Here is a 14,011-nt window from a genome sequence, read left to right as displayed (position 1 = left end):
CTCACAGCAACCCTCAACTCTTGAGCTCAAGTGATTCTCTTCCTCAGCCTCCCAAGTAGCTGGGACTACAGGCACCTGCCACAATGCCCAGCTATTTTTGGGGGGGTTGTAGTTATCATTGTTGGGCCCACCTGGGCTGGATTTGAACCCGTAAGCTCTGGTGTATGTGGCCTGCGCCCTAGCTGCTGAGCTATAGGCACCAAGACACAAATTACATTTTTTGATTTAAAAAGTTTAAAATGTGAAAACCATTTCTCTAAACCTAGACCCCAGGGTGCACTCCACTCAGTGCCCTTGTTTGCATTTTCCAGGGTTTTGAGGGCTGTGTTTCCTCTGCAGTGCTTCTGTAGTTGCAGCAGGGCGCCTGTGGCTTCAGAAAGCTTGATGCTGAATGTTGCATACACAACAATGTCGTGGGATGGAAATTCACATGTCCAGCCTGCAAAAAAGCCCCTGGTGGTGGGGAGAGCTCAGGACCCATCAGATCACTGTAGGGTTGCTTTAGGGACAGGAGAGCAGCTACCAGCGCTCTGCCCTGGACAGGCGATTCTCTCCCTCATTTTCCTTCTCCGTCTTATTCTGTCCCACAAGTGCAGGGAAATGGAAAAAAAGCAGCTGGGAAAGTGTTCTAATTCACCAAGTCAGCAAGCTAATCTGTTTAAACCAATACTCCAGCAGAAAGAGAAGAGGAAACAGGAGGTGAGAAGCTAATCAGCACAGTCTCACAGGAGAGCTGGATGGGGAAGAAAGGTGAAGAATCCGCTCCCGTACATGAGGCTGCAATTTGAACAATTTGTACCACTGGGGCCTCCTCCAGATGAAATGCTATATATTAAGCCGTGGCCTTTTCCTTTCCTTTTATTTACCTTCTTGGCTAGGCTCTGATTGTAACACAGTCCACATTCATTGCAGCACATATTGGAAGTCTATGAAAGTATGAAAATATTCTGGCCACTCAAGAACTGCTATTAATAACTTGAGGGTTTTTTCTCCCAGTTTTTTCATATTTTCTTCAGAATTGGAATTACAGAGTACTTAATTGTGGAACCTGCTCTTTTCACTGAAGAATGCCACACTATTTTCTCTGCATTAATATTTTTCAAGATGTGACATGTCAGAACAATGTAACGGTTCTTATACTACCCATAATCCTTTTCCTCCTTGTTCCATTGTCTCATATGTAGGTTAACCAATGCCATTTTCAGGCCTGGGACTCCAGGTCAATTTTTGCAAAGGGCTCTTCTTCTCAGTGTGTATTCTCTTGCAAACTTCACCGAAAAATCCTCAGAACGTGCTTTTTTCATGAGGCCCAGCTTTCCACAGACTCCTTGATTGCTTTGGAGATGATTTGAATCAGTACTAGAAGTATGCCATAGGGTCACATTTTCCAAACAATTCGGATTCATTATCTGCCATTCAGTTGGCAAGGAGAGGAAATATTTAAAGTCAGTCCCGTACTGAAAAATCCAAAACACACTGTTACCATGGCTCTAGGTCCTCCATTCCTAGGATAGGCCAAAGCCAAGTTGCCCAAACAGACATCAGGGGGCCCTCCTGAGCCTGCCAGAGCCAACCCACCCAGCTTCCTCATGACTAGCTGTGTGAGCACAGGCAAGATACTGAACCTCTCGGTTTCACCTTTTGTAAAACAGGAATAACAACATTGACCGCACATGATTATAGTCAGGACTGCCAGCCACATCAGAAGCACAAGGCACAGCTAAGTTGTAACAAAAACTGGTGACTATGATTCTATTCCTGCATTATTTTTTCTCAAGTGTGTTGTAACACATGATTCCTAACAAGCTGGCTGGACAAAATGCATTGTGTGTGAAATTGTGACATGTTCTCAGCCCTTCCCACCTTTTCCAACCTTTTCAGCACTAGGGGCTGGTTTCTTTTCTTTTTTTTTTTTTAACACACAGTCTCAACACCTCAGGAGTTTGTGGCCCTTGGTAGAGTGCCATGGTGTCATAGCTCACAGCAACCACCAACTCTTGGGCTCAAGCAATCCTCTTGCCTCAGCCTCCCAGGTAGTTGGGACGATAAGCATCCACCACAATACCAAGCTATTTTTAGAGCTGGTGTCTTGCTCTTGCTCTTGCTCAGTCTAGTCTGTAATTCCTGCGCTCAAGCAATCCACCTGCCTCTCCCTTCTAGAGTGCTAATATTACAGGTGTGAGCCACTGCACCTACCCCAGGCCAGTTTCATGGAAGACAATTTTTCCATGAAAAATTATTTATTATAATAAATAAATAAATTTTATTAATTAATAAATATTAATATATAAATCAATTAAATATTAATTAATTGATTAAATATTATTATATAAATAAATTGTTTATTATAATCTCTGTGCAGTCAAACCTCTCCGCTAATGATAATCTGTGTTATCCGGCATTAGATTCTCAACCTAGATCTTTCGCATTTGCAATTTGCAGAGTTTGGCTCTTAGGAGAATCTCATGCTACCTAATGATAGCTATCAACGCTATCATTAATGCTATCTAATGATCAGACAGGAGGTGGAGTTCAGGAGGTGATGCAAGCCATGGAGAGTGGCTGTAAATACAGATGAAGCTTTGCTCACTTGACTGCCACTTACATCCTACTGGGAAGCCTGGTTTCTAGCCAGCCACGGACCAGTACTGTGTACCAGTCTGCACCCACGGATTGGAGGCTGCACTTCTAGGGGAAAGGGGGAGATCTTAACTGAAAGAAAGCCCCACTTGAAACTGCACTGAGTCTGTTTCCCTGGGTTCCTGTAGCTGAGATTTCCAAGCTGCAGGGTAAAAAAAGTTAAAGCCCTCACTTAGATTTCCCCGCCTGTCTGCTCTCTACCACACCCCCCACTGGCAACATAATTCTTCATGAGGAAGGAAAAAAAAAAAAAACTATACTTGCCTTGAAAAACATTCATGCAAAATAAAGCCCAGATTCATAAGTAATCTGACTTCTGCACCACTTTTAACTAGTAACAGTATCCTGTTACTAGCTAAAGCAAACAGAGCGGTTTCAACCCCAGGAACTGACAGGCAGTGCAAAAGGGCAGATTGGGAAAGATTAAATATTTGTGCAAAACCCCATACCCCCCTTCACAAAGGGCTGCCTTAGTCTGGAATAAAAGGGAAGGGGATGTGGGAACCGAGAAGAAAGCCTTATCTTTCCAGAGGAAGGAATGGTTTGGGCAGGAGGCAGTGGAGAAGGAGAGAGAAAATAGCAGAAGGGGAGAAATGGGGCGGGTGTCTGTCCTCTGGCCACAGCCAGCCCAGGCTCTTGTCATCGGCTGAGGTTGCACTTTTGACCCATGTGCTCAAGGCGGGTTACGGAGGCTCAGGGGCCAAGAGAAATGGGACGGCTGAGCTTTGAAGGTGCCAGCGTGTGATGGCAGAGAGGCAAGGGAATAGCAGTTGCAGAACCCCCCACTCCCATCAGCAGCACCACATTAATTTGTAGGGAAAGGGGATGGAGGGGAGGGGAAGGGAGGGCAGGGCAAGGGAAGCAGGTAACGTGCACATCAGCGGCCCAAAGGCCTGCCAGTGGGCACCAAAGAAGGGCTTTTAAGAAAGGAGATTTTTTGGAAAATGGCAAAAAGAAAAAATAATAAAATTGCAGTTTTCAGCTCAGCCGACAGTCAGTCAAAGCTCGTTTTTCTGCCTCTGAGACATGGTGGTGGCTGCCAAGAACTTGGAATCTAAAAAAATGAGAAAAAAAAAAGAAGAAGAAAGAAAAAGAAAAGGAACGGGTAAAAAAAACTTCATGCAACAGAGCAGTCTGCACAAGCCGTGGGGAGACAGCTGATAAGAGGATATTTGAGGAACTGGGATTTTTCTGTGGACTTGGTGGAGCTGCTCGGGGGCCACCAGGAAGACTGACACAGGGTGGGTGCTTCCTGGACAAACCTCCTCAAAAGGCCCCTTGAACACAGCCCAAGCAACCCCTGTTTGAGGAGGAGGAGCCCAGGGGAAGGACCTCCTGCATGTGCTTGGGCTAGTTCAAAGGCAGTGCAGGAGCCATGGCTCCCAGCCCTGGTAGCACATGGGGACCATTGGGAGACTTTTCAAAAAACACAGACGCCAGCCTTGGTTCATTGGAGATAAATCAGGCTTCCTGAAGATGGGGCCCTAATGTGCATTTTTTATTTTTTTATTATTTATTCATTTTGAGAGAAAGTCTCACTCTGTCACCCTGGGTAGAGTGCTATGGTGTCATAGCTCAGCCCAGCCTCAAACTCCTGGGCTCCAGAGACCCTCTCAGCCTTCCCAAGTAGCTGGGACTACAGGTGCCTGCCACAATGCCCCGCTATTTTTTTTTTTTTAAATAGAGATGGAGTCTTGCTCTTGCTCAGGCTGGTCTTAAGCTCCTGAGCTCAAGTGATCCACCTGCCTTGGCCTCCCAGAGTGTTACAGGCATGAGCCACCATGCTGGCCCCACGGTGGAGTTTGTAAAAACTCCCTAGTTAATTCTAAGGAGCAGCCATGGTCATGAACTCATAGCAAGAGACTTAAAGGGACCTTCCCGGGCTGTGGCAGCCTGGTCTCCTCACCAGGAGGAGCGTGCCAATCACACCTGCCTTTTACCTTCATGCAATGGCTGAGTCAATCTAAGGATCTCAGGAGTCGAGATCCTAGTCATCAAAGTCCAGAGCTTGTGGCCCCAGGCCATTGTCATTTGCCACCAAGGTCTCAAACCCCAGACTTCCTCCAGCTTGGAGATTCCAGACTCTCTCTCTCTGTTCTGTGGCTGTTCCTGGAGAACCAACAGGTGGTTTTGTAAACTTCTTAACCTCATTTGGATGACAGAAACTTCCAGAAAAAAAAAAAAAAACGCACACCCCTTTTTGAAAAAATGCCCATTTCACACACACACACACATACACACAACACACACACACACACAATCCCATTTCAGGGATCCCACAACCCCCTTTTTCCCCTAGAGGAACTATCAGTGGTTCTAAATTAAAAATTCCTGATCGATTTTCAGCAGCATCCAAAAAACTCTTTTGAGATTGCTTACGGGTGGCCCATGCTAAGCGCTGCATAAAGTGACTGGCATGGAGCCATTTCTCTCTCTCTGGAAGCTGGCTAAGACACCAGCTCCTTCCCTCTGCTGCTCCTGAATCCCCTTTGGCATCTTTCAGGGCAAACACCTTGAGGCTTCAGTGGACAGCTTGCCAGTGGGGCCCACCTGGCAGCTCCACCCTTTGGACACCCTTCTTTATGTCAATGGACATGGGCATTTTTTAAAGCCACCCTGTGCCTTTCATGGGTAGCCGGGGGTTGAGAGGCACCGTCAGGAAGGCAGAGAGCGCCGCCCCAGGACACAGCCTGCTGCACAGGTGTGCCAACATGAGCGGCCTTCCTAATCTAATCACTCCCAGCTGTGGGCTAAGCTAAATGGGTGCTTTTATAAGCTGCTTAAAGTTTAATAATCCAAAATATAGAGTGCTTTCAGTACAGGGTAGCAGGGAGAAGATCAACCTGGGAATGAGAAACTTAGGGGTCAGGCCCTGGTTGTGCTAATGATTATGTGACCTTGACCAAGACTCCCTCCCTGGGGCCACTCTGCCTCCCATGGTGGGGAAGTATACAGCCTACTGGGCTAGGCAAACGTCAGTTCAAACCCCAACTCTGCCATGTGGTGACAGTCTTAACCTCTCGTAGGCTCAGTGTGATCATCAGAAAAAGATCCGATCTTTTTCTTTCATGAGACAGAATCTCACTTTCTTGAGTGCCCTGGCAATGTAGCTTACACCAACCTCAAACTCCAAGGCTTAAGCAATCCTCTTGCCTCAGCCTCCCATGTACGCAGGACTACAGGCACCCACTGCAAAACTCCGCTACTTTTTTAGAGATGGGGTCTCACTCTTGCTCAGGCTGGTCTTGAACTTGTGAGCTCAAGCATGTGCTGGCCACCCACAGTGCTGGGATTACAGGCATAAGCCAATGCCACCCTCTTCCACAGGATTGTCATGAGTATTGAAATGCCTAGGGCAGGTGTCCTCAAACTACGGCCCGCGGGCCATATGCAGCCCACCTAGAACATTTATCCAGCCTGCCGGGTGTTTTTACTCTGCTGCCTATCCTGCTTAGCAGCCGACTCCTCCCAGGGCCCGCAGTCTGGCCCTCCAATGGTCTGAGGGACAGTGAACTGGCCCCCTATTTAAAAAGTTTGAGGACCTCTGGACCCTAGGGTAGAATTTAACACATAGTTTTGGGTGCAATAACTTGACTCTGTAATTGTAGCACTCTGGGAGGCTGAGGCAGGAGGATCCCTTGAGCTCAGGAGTTCAAGACCAGCCTGAGCCAGAGTGAAACCTCCGTCTTTACTTAAAATAGAAAAATTTGCCAGGTGTGGTGGTAGGTGCCTGTAGTCCCAGTTACTTAGGAGGCTGAGGCAGGAAGATTATTTGAACCCAGGAGTTTGAGGTTGTTGTGAGCTAGGTTGAGGCCATGGGCAACAGAGTGAGACTCTATCTCAGAAAAAAAAAAAAAAAACAAACAATCTAGCACACAGCAAAGGCTTGATAAGTTTTTGCTATTGTTATTGTAATTCAGCCCAGCAAACACCAGAAAGCCTTTATGAGAACAAGTGTGTTAATATGTGCGGCTCCAATTAGCCATACAGTACTGCGAGGTGGTATCACTGCTCTGGACCTTAGGGCTTTCATTAGGCTGAAGCCAGAACAAGAGTTAGCTGATTCCAGAGTTTCTGAGAATAACCTCATTCCAGGGAACCTGGGGACCAAGTTCGGGTTGGCCTCGCAGTTTTTTAATGGTTTATAACTACCTTCTCATTGTGAAGTTGAGTGAAAATCAATTTCTTGGGGTCTGGGCAAAGTCTAAATACAACAACAATAGCAGTGATTAGACTGACCTGGTCAAATTAGAAAAAAGACTCACGGTAACATTACCTCATTCTGGGTATTTAAAATGCTCCTGCAGTAGGGACCAGAAGAGATTAGAGGACTCTGAAATACTTAGGAGGCAGAGCTCAGAAAACGCATTTTCAACATTTTCTCTTTGGTGTTTTTCCTATGGCTGCTGCCAAGTACATGCTGAAAAGCCACTTGAACACCCCCCACCCCCTGGAAATTCTGGCCTTTTAGGAAGTAGGGAGTTTGTGGGCAAGTAGCTCCCTGATCAGTTATAGAAGAATCTGTCCATCTGATCAGAAACAGCTTTTGCCTGCTCAGTGAAGTTTTCCTACATTTAACGGCACAGCAGATAGATTGTACTCGCAAACTCAGGCGTCTAAGTCCTATATTGCTATCTGTCTCAACAGAGAAAAAAGAATTAAGGAGGAAAAGAAATGTCAACTAAATTCTCAAAAATATCCTGCCACCTGGAATATAAAGCGTTTGGAGTCATGGCCAAATGGTTTGCCAGTTGAACAATCAAAACGTTCCTTATACAATAGATTCACGGGCATTGCAGAGCATAATAACTAGACACATAATAGTAATACTCAACAAATGTTCCTGTATATTGGAAACATAGCTAAGGACTTTTGATTCATGACCGAACTGAATATTCTTAACAGTCCTGTGAAATTGATCTTATGCTCATTGGATAAATGAGAAAATTGAAGCTGAGAGATTTTAATGAATTTGCTCAAGGTCATGCCAAGATTAGTTGATTAGTTCAATTAATTGAAGTCCAGGACTTGATCCTAAGCACATACTCTGCAGAACCATTGCACTAAAGGAATACATAGCTCCAAAAACATTCTACCTAGAATCTTACTCTCCCATTCCCAAGTAAATGTCAATAGATTCCGAAGCAGGAAGAATATGGAGCTGACCTCTCTCCTCTCTGAAACCCTTCTCTCCTTTATCAGAGAACAAGTAACAAAAATAAGCAAAGTTCAGTCAACAGAAAGAAGACTAATGAAGAAATCTGAATTCATCAAGTTGCTTATATACAGTCACTGTCTTGACTATTGTACGAGGCATCTTCAACCAAATTCATGATTTTTCAGAAAGTTTAGAAATTTGACGTCTCTATTCAATGACAAAATGGCGCATTTTTACACAAAAGTTTACCCCAAATGAGGAACATAATTTCTCAACTGTATTCTTCACCTCCCTATCTGCTGACATTACAACTTCAAAAAATCTAGTGCTGTCAGGTGACGTGGTTCACACCTGTAATCCTAGCACTCTGGCAGGCCAAGGTGGGGAGATGGCTTGAGCTAAGGAGTTCGAGACCAAGCTGAGCAAGAGTGAAATCCCATCTCTAAAAAAATAGCCGGGCATTGTGGTAGGCATTTGTAGTCCCAGCTACTTGGGAGGCTGAGGCAAGAGAATCACTGGAGCCCAAGAGTTTGAGGTTGCTGTGAGCTATGACACCACAGCACTCTACCTAGGGCAACAGAGTAAGACTCTGTCTCAACAATAACAACAAAATATCTAGTACAGCTATGAGATATCCTAGTAGGCTTCTTAACTTCTGTCTTCCTGATGGGCCATGTAATATTTTAAACTACTATGAAAACCTAAAACTGGGGTGTGAAAAGGCAAAGTAGGAGGAAAGAACAGACAGCAGTTTGGACTCAGTTACCATGTGAGACCACCAGAACTAGACACTCTAGATGAGGCCAGGAGAAGCCGTGTAACACAGCATTGAAGCTCCTAGAAGTTCCATGAAGAGGGACTCATCTGCCTTTTTGTTCTTTATAGAAAAGCCCAATTTTAGGATCTCCTACTGGCCAAGAGTAGAGCTGCTCCGTCTGTAGGACTTGGTGACCCCAGTGCCAAAAGCAGATCAGAATGTGAGTTCCATCCTGCATTTGATGATCCGAGTCATTTTCCAGTGAGATCATGATTTGACCTCTCTAGAGGTCTTGCTGCGTGTACTGAAACTGTCTATTAACTCTCCTACGGGCTGCTGGGTTTGGTATTTAATCGTCCACGGGAATTTCAGAAGGTCAAAGTCCCCATGTGTGAAGAATGCCGTGGAGGTAATGAAACAAAGCAGACAAGTTCACCCACAAGGAGACGGACGTCTCTAAGTGTGGTTGACAAAAGGCCTTTAGACTTAAAGACATGTGGGGCCCAGGGTGGAGAGTGAACAGGGAAGAATATGAGCTCTTGGGGAGAGAGATTCTTAAATCAGTGGGAAAAAGAAAAAAAGAAACATATGACATGCGGAGCTGTAGGCTACTGGGACATTTGTTTTCTATTAACTGTACAAGCAATGTTTGGGGTTATTGTTAATGTGTGTGTGTGTGTCTGGTTTAATGAGCACCCAGAGCAAGGGCAGTCTTAACAGCGTAGTGGAGCCAGTATGTGAAGGCATTAGAGCTAGAACTTATCAGTGTGTAAAAAATATATATATAAATCAACCCAAATATTTACAGGTCCTGGGCTCTCCCAAGCCTGTGGTTTCCCACGCTTACAGAGGGCACCCCGTGCCGTGTCAGCTTTCTCCTTTCAAAGCCAAAAGCATCCTAAACCAAACACAAGCCTCGCAGGTCCATGGCTTCTCTTTGATTTACACATCAATATTTTTCTGACTGTTGATTTAGCCCAGTCATCCCTGATTGCACCTTACTGGAGGGAACGTCTTCAGATTCTGCCCCCTGGGAGGCTGTCAGGGCTGTCCATGGCTGAGTGGGCTGATATGTTACACTCTGCGCTCTCCATCTGAAGACAGAAGAAATTTCCTTGTGCCTCCTCAAACTTCAGTATTGTAATATAGTCGTGTAAATACAGGGGATCCCACAAAGTCACCCCTAAAGTCACCGTGGGACGTTGTAGCTGAAGGCACCTTTATTTACAAAATATTCATTACAAAGTTTTACAGGGAGGTGGCCAACACATAGAGAATATTTTGTAAATACTTGTAAACTTTTGATGGCACCACTGCACTCCAGCCTGGGCAACAGTGAGATCCTAACTCTAAAACAATAACAACAACAAAAATGCCACATAGACTTAACAGTGTTATGTACGTACAGGTGTCCAGGTAGCCCTGGTTTTATACCACTGCTTTCAGGTGCCAAGGTCCAGGCAAGACAACACTCAATTTGGGGACAAAGTGGTGATAATATCATATCACAATGTATCTTTCTATGAGTAATGCCTTATTCCCCCAAGCAGTCACTAGGCTTTGGAGTTCAAGGACTTGAGTGGAATTCACCTGCTAGACCTAATGCTAAGAGGATCTGGACCCTTAATCCTCAAGAGTTTCCAGTCTAGAAGGAGCTGATGTGGATGCTGTTAACTTTAACACCATCCAACTTCTGTTCCTGCTGTAATGTAAATAAACATCACAGGAGAGCAATCGCTTCTCACGTAGAGGGCGGCTTCTCTGATGATGTAGTATTTGATCTGTGACTCTGAAGGATAAATGGTGATAGCAGGCACAGAATGGAGGCTGGCATGTGAGGGTCCTGAGTAGACACTACCCTAGAAGGATTTGGAGGCTGGAAAGAGCCTTGTCCACTTTGGAAAGCAGTAGGTGACATGTTACTAGCCAAGAGGAGCACCCTGAAAATGCTTCTTGGGAAAAGAAGCATTAATGTTAGAATCAGACTGTGAAGAACCAAATTTCAGCGAAAAGTGATTTGAGCTTCAATTTTTCAAAAAGAGGAGGCCGCCATCTTGGTTTCTGCACAGAAATCTGTTGTTGATTTTTTTTTTTTAATTGCTTGGATCACTTTGGAACTAATGGAATAAGAGATGTGAGGGGAAAGGGTCAAATGTGATTAACTGACAGCTAACTAATTAGCTACTAGGCCTATGGGGGGCGCTGTTAGTCCAGACTAGGAGAAGTTTGGGGAACGAAAGGATGGGAAGGGCAGTGAGGACTTGGTGTTGGTCATATTAAATCTTTTTTTTTCTTATAACCCAATGCAGAGACCTGTGTCATGTGGGTATCCTGGAAACACTGACAGACTATGGGGCCCAGGCAGGGAGGATCTTCAATGTGAAACTTAGTATTGCTAACAACATACCATCTCTACTGCCCTTTATAAAGCATTCCACATGCATGATGGCATTTTAACCTTGGTAAACCCAGCGAGGTAGATGTAGCCCTGTTATAAATGAGGAAGCAGAGAGTATGTGAATGTCAAATGACTCACTCAAAATCACATGGCTAGTAAATGTCAAGGTCGGGATCCAGACTCGAGTTTTACAATTTCTACTCGGTCCCTTTCCAGTGTATTCTGCCACTGACTGTGGCAGAGGGTAGATTCAAAGGTAAGAGGTGAGCTCCAGGCTTCTCAACATGCCAGCCTGGCTGTTTTGAGAGATGGGCTCTTTGGACTCATGCCACTAACAGACCTACACAACTTCTTGCATTGACAGCGTCCATGGTAGAAAAATGAGAAACAATCAGATGACTTGCTGCTTCACTGCTCTGGGAGAGATATATGAGACTATCTCTGAGATCTTGGAAGGACTTTGAGATGGATGAATTACTGATGAGCTGTGACTCATAGAACTGTTGACACTCTGGAAAGAGGGTTAATCTCTGCCATGGTTGGAATGTGTCCTCCAAAGTCATGGAAACTTAATCCCCAGGGCAACAGTGTTGAGAGCCAAGACCTTTAACAGGTGATTAGGACACGAGATCCCTTTTCCCATGAATGAATTCATGCTATTATCATGAGAGTGAGTTCTTGGTAAAAAGGATGACTTTAGCCCTCTTCCTCCCTCATTCCTCATGCTCTCCTGTTCTTCTGCCTTCTTCCATAGGATAGTACAACAGGGACTACATTACAACATTTCCAGATGCAGGTCCCTCAGCCTTGGACTTGCCAGTCCCCAGAACCATAAGAAATACATTTATTTTCTTTATAAATTACCCAGTCTGCAGTAGTCTGTTACAGAAGCCCAAAACAAAATAAGACAACGTCCTGCAAGGGATGTTGGGTGGGAGGCATCATTCTTTGAGACAACTATAAATCTGTATTTGATTTGGGGGAATAGGTGAGAGAAGAAAAGACTTCATCTGATCTCTGCAGTCTAAGACTCTAAATTTTAATACCCAAAATCTGGAGAGCAAAAGAAAGGGAAAGACTATCAGTGGCCCAGATAAAGAATGTTACTTTATCAGCTCTCATTACCCCACTCCCACCCCAATTGATATATCTTTTCCTTATAGACCCACTGACAACAGCTACAAACCAGAGACCCAATATCTGAAGCATCAGGAGGCATCTTCAACACCTCCAGACTCAGTTCACCGGTTTCCTAGAGACCACGGATTGAAAGTTTCTGGGCATCACTTAGGATACCGTCCTGGAGGATTCCGTGTTTCTGAATATGCAAGCACTGTAGACTGATAAAGATTCAGGGTGGTAATCTAACCCCTCTGTGCTTATTTAAGTAGCTAAGCTTCCAATACCAGCTGCAGATATCACTGAACATCCTCTGGAGTTTCCTTTGAAGCCAAGTCTTTTCCCTCTAAGATTAAGAGCAAACACACTAATAAACGGGATAGGATAATTTTGTAACTATATAGTTAGCGATCTCTTCACTATGAAGCTGTTGATTGTCTTGGGCCACACGACCATCTCTGCATTTCCAAGGCTTATATTTTCCCCAATTCTGTTCCACTTTGTAATCTTTGGCCCATTCACAGAGACTTTTTCTACACAGACCGTGCCAAGACTAATTTTTTTCCTTCTTCCCAAATGGTCAATTTCCCACTTAGCAGTAACTGGCTTCTAGCTGTTTGCAGAAGTCATGCTTTGGAGAAATTTGTTCTTTAGAACAAAGTTAACCAAAGTTAACCAACCACATTTCCTGGGAGGTCTATTTCTTACCTGGCTGAACAGGGAAGGTTCTCACCTCCCAGATTCATATATATTCATAAAATCTTTCTGATCATTTACTTATAGACTCAACTTGAAAGAGATGTGGTTTTATTTTTATTTTTTCAATCGCACTTCCTGTGGCCTGAAAAATCTGATGGTTTCTGATCATTTGAATTTTATCTTTCTACTTTGGGAGTCACACAGCACAATTATATTTCTTAGTTAAACAAATGGACAACAGAGGGATTATTGTGTTGCCTTTTTAAAACAGAAGCTAGGGTTGGTGAGGGGAATGGCTGATTTTTCATAATGAGGGAGGTTGGGGTTGGCAAACATTATCCTGTGGGTTAGAGGGTAGGCCTTGGAAAGCGGTGCCCATCACGGTCTGCTCCTTCCAACCCTGGAGTCTTTGTTTGACTTGGGCAGCCAAAGCCTTGAACCCCACGGTGGGGCTCCCTTCTGGGGAGCAGGGCCAGCCCCCATACCTGGCATAGGGCCTGATTTCAGCAGAATTGTTCCCTGACATGACCGTGGAGAAGGTTCCAAGCACACTCCCCACTTCTCCACTCTCTTGGTACCTCCAGAGCGAGTTGGCCTCCGGGCCCCACGTAGGTGGGCCTGACCACAGAGGAATAGCTCACTGTCCTTTTATGAATGCCACGGAAGGAAGCAGAGAGTGTGTCCAAAGGGCCCAGATGTGAGTAATCAGATGACAAGAAGAATCACAATGGTGCTCGCGGCTTCCCCTTCACCTCCATGCTTCTTCCCCTTGCTGGATGTGGCCACCACTTACTTCCCTTTGCAACTTTGGCTCTGATAACTATGAAGAGCCTTCCAACAGGCCAGAGGGAGGTCTGCATTTGAAAAACCAATCCTTTCCCCTCCTGCTGAGAAGTGCACCGGCGAGGCCTAACCTCTGCTTCACCTTGGGTAATGAGGACTTGGCTTACAGCAGCCTGAAAGAGTAATCTCCTGATAGACCTCCTGAGAATCCTGTTCTGGCTCATTTATGAAGCTTTAAAACAATTGTGAGTCTTCGGCCAAAAGCCTTCTGGGGCCACCCACGCCGGACATGAACCATTTGTGAGTGTATCATTCACATCCCACCAACAATGCCACCCACGGGCTTCATCAGGACCCAGGGGCTTTCAAAGAGGGGAGAGTAACTTCAGCCACGGAAAGAAGCCCTACTTGACTTCCTCTGCTTACTGCAGGGTGTGTATCTGGTCAGGCCAAGAAG

The sequence above is a fragment of the Otolemur garnettii genome, unplaced genomic scaffold (genome assembly GCF_000181295.1).
Source record: "Otolemur garnettii isolate 467f Iridium unplaced genomic scaffold, OtoGar3 scaffold00019, whole genome shotgun sequence".
Lineage (NCBI taxonomy): Eukaryota > Metazoa > Chordata > Mammalia > Primates > Galagidae > Otolemur > Otolemur garnettii.
The sequence above is the reverse complement of the archived record's forward strand: the minus strand, read 5'-3'. Positions refer to the sequence as shown.